We start from the raw sequence: 4,070 nt of genomic DNA on the forward strand, positions 1-4,070 counted from the left end.
TCCATTCTTCTTGCTAACCTGAATGTCTTTTCTAATGAATCAGGTTCCCAAAGGCAAACATCATGTTGGATAGTATCATTTAAAGTTCCTATGAACACATCAATCCTATGCTCCTCTGGAATATTTTTTACCCTTATGTTCAATTTTTGGAACTCCTCAATGTGTTCCATTATTGAACCCTTTTGTTTGAGACTTATCAATTGGCTAAAAAATGTGTTGCTTTTTGTATCCTCATAATGTTGCTGTCAATTCTTCCGTAAAAAATTCCCAAGTGATTATTTGTTTACAAGAGCAAAGCCATTGATACCATACAAACTGATTTGGTTCCAAATATAAAGTTGCAATACGTACCTTTTATGTGTTTTTCACATTATTGAGATCGAAAAATTGCTCCATTTGTAATATACATGTTGCGAGATCCTTGCCATCAAACTTCCTCATATCGATTTTTGGAATATGGTGGGTCTTCGATCCAACATTAGAGTCTATGGAATCATGATTAACATTTATTTTGTTTTCATCATGATTTTCCTTTACTACCCTTTCACCATTAGTGACCATTTCTTGTAGCAACTTATTCATATTTATCTTCAATTCTTCCATCTTATCATCCATGCCATCCATTTTAGCATCCATGCCATTCATCTTATCTTCCATGCCATCCATCTTAGCTTCTATGCCTTTCTTTAAACAATCCATCTTAGCTTCTACACCTTTCCTTAAGCCATCCATCTTAGCTTCTACATCTTTCATCTTAGATTCTGTTACTTTTTGTGCAAGTGACACTTGTTGCACTTGGTCTCGTAATTTTGATATATCATGTTGCATTTCTTCCTCTTCTTCATGAGTCATGCTAGAGCTTTCAAGTTGCTTACTAGGTGTTTGTATTTTCTTTCCTCAGGGAATCAATTACCGATAATAATGCTTTACTATGCCCTTTGAATTCCTTCAAACTAATTTTTCAAGCCAAGATTATGCAAAACTTTAAAAAAAACTACACACCTTTTTTCACTTTGTAGGAGCTTGATATTGAATCTGATGTATCTCTATAATTTTGGATCATCCAGTTCTAAAATTGTGATCTATAGTATCCCTCTACATCCTCTTTCCAATGCCGCTAGTCTGATCCAAATTGGATTCTCCAAGAAATAGTTATGCACAATCTCCCAAGATTACCTGATTATAAACCTTTCCAGAAGATAAAACTTGTATGAAGTTCCACGTGTCACTGTTTCAACCTTTCGCACTGAAAAATATATACAAGAAACTACAATCTGTCCTATTTCTATACCTTCTTACAAAATTTCAATCGGATTCTCAGAGAGAATGTTATGACGATTTTCCCCAGGTCACCTGTTTGGAATGTAATTCAGGAGTCTGCAAAAACACCAACTTCCTCAGATCATATCTCGCAAATATAGCGCGAAAAGCTCTGAAATTAGGACTCAAGGTTCAACACGATTTCGTCTCAAATGGGTTTTCTTTTTTGCTTCTAAAATGTCACAGAAAAAAAGTTATAGTGAAAATTCCACGATGACCTATTTGGAGCAGCAAAACCCTAGAATCCAAAGCTCTGATACCAAATGTTATGAAACCAGCTCACAAAAAGATAGAAAAGAGAGATCAACGCCTTAGAATTCAGCCTCTTCGAGTGTGCAACCTCCTTTACATTACACAAATGAACAATTCTTGGATGATTCAAATGACAAAACCTCCTTTGTATATATAGGAGTCTAAGGAGTCACAATATAACCCAGCCGACCTAACAATAATAATATAAAGCCACAAAAATAACAATAGAGGGATTCTATGGGGCACAATAATAAAAATATGGGGACAATAGGGGCACAACAATATTAATAAGGGATACAATTACAATAGTAATGTGGTAATCACTAGTATTATAGGGACCTAACAGACTTCCTTGTTGCCATAATTTTGCTTTCCATTTTTCTTGCCAACCTGAATGCCTTCTCCAATCAATCTGGTTCCCAAAGGTGAACCTCATGTTGGATGTTATCTTTTAAAGTCCCTATGAACAAATTAATCCCATGCTCCTCTAGAATATATTTTACCCTTATATTCAATTTTTGGAAGTTCTCAATGTGATCCATCATTGAACCCTTTTGTTTGAGATTTATCAATTGGCTAAAAAAAAGTGTTTTTTCTTGTATCCTCATAATCTGCTATCATTTCATTCGTAAAAATAGCCCAAGTGACAATTTGTTTACGAGAGAAAAGGCATCGATACCATACAAACCGATTTGGTTCCAAATAAAAAGTTGCAATGCATACCTTTTTTGTGTTTTGCACATTATGGAGATCGAAAAATTGCTCCATTTGTAGTATCCATGTTCTAGGATCCTTGCCATAAAACTTCCTCATATCGGTCTTTGGAACATGGTGGTTCTTCAATCCAACGTTAGAGTCTATGAAATCATGATTAACATTTATTTTGTTCTCATCATGAGTTTCCTTTACTACCATTTCGCCATTAGTAAGAATTTTTTGTAGGAACTTTGTCAAATCTATCTTCAAATCTTCCATGCTTGTCTTCAAATCTATGTTCAAATCGTCCATATTAGCTTGCACATCATCCATATTAGCTTCCACGCCATCCATATTATCTTCCACGTCATTCATCTTAGCCTTTATGCCTTTTTTTAAACCATCCATCTTAGCTTCCATGCCTTTCATTAAACCATCAATCTTAGCTTCTACGTCTTTCTTTAAACCATCCATCTTATTTTCTGTTACCTTTTGTGCGAGTGAAATTTCTTGCACTTGGTCTCGTAATTTGAATATATCATGTTGCATTTCTTCCTCTTTTTCATGAGTCATGCTAGAGCTTTCAGGTTACTTACTAGGTGTTTCCATTTTATTTCTTCGCGGCATCAATTACCGATAACAATGCTTCATTATGCCCTTTCAATTCCTTCAAACTAATTTTTCAAGCCAAGCTTATGCAAAAATTTTAAAAAGTCTACACACATTTCTTCCCTTTGTAGGAGCTTGATATTGAATCTGATGTGTCTCTGTAATTTTGGATCTTCCAAGACTAAAATTGCTTCTTGCGGTAACCCTCTAGGTAATCTTTCTAAACCTACAAGTCTGATCAAGATTGGATTCTGCAATGAAGAGTTATGCCAAATCTCCCATGATGACTTGAGTATAGACTTGTTCAGTAGAGAAAAATTGTACGACGTGCTGTAGGTCACTGTTTCAACCTTATGTTATGAAAATAGTACCCAAAAATCTACAATCTATCCTCTTTCTTCAACTTCTTATGAAAATTCAATCTGATTCTCAGAGAGAAAGTTATGATGATTTTCCCAAGGTGACCTGTTTGGAATGTAATTCAAGGGTCTGCAAAGACCCTAACTTCCTTAGATTATATCTCCGAAAACATAGCGATACGTGATCTCGAATTTAGAGCTGAGGTTTAGACCGATTTCTTCTCAAACTAATTTTTTTGTTATCTTCTGAAACTGCGTAGAGAAAGCGTTATAGAGAACATTCCACGATGACCAGTTTTAGATGAAATTCTAGAGCTTGCAAAAATCCTAACTTCCTCAGATCATATATCTGGAAATGTAGTGAGCCAGAATATGAAATTCAGAACCGAGGTTCAGCAAGATTTCCTCTCAGATGGGTTTTTTTTTCTCTTCTGAAACATCGTAGAAAAAAAGTTATAGCAAAAATTCCATGATGGCATGTTTGGAATAGCGAAACCCTAGAATCCAAAGCTCTGATACCAAATGTTATGAAATCTTCTCACAAAAAGATAGAAAAGATAGATCAACACCTTAGAATTCAACCTCTTCGAGGGGACAACCTCATTTACATTACACAAATGAACAATTATTGGATGATACAAATGAAAAAACCTCCTTTCTATATATAGGAGTCTAAGGGGTCACAATATAACCAAGTTGACCTAACAATAATAATATGGAGGCACAAAAGTAACAATAAGGGATATAATTACAATAGTAATGGTAGAATCACTAGTATTATAGGGACCTAACAGATTCAATTTAGTTTCTGGAAATTCAATGCTAAAATAAAGA

This window comes from Pinus tabuliformis, chromosome 8 (genome assembly GCF_031772625.1).
Source record: "Pinus tabuliformis cultivar Carrire ecotype Pingquan chromosome 8, CPIR1, whole genome shotgun sequence".
Classification (NCBI taxonomy): domain Eukaryota; kingdom Viridiplantae; phylum Streptophyta; class Pinopsida; order Pinales; family Pinaceae; genus Pinus; species Pinus tabuliformis.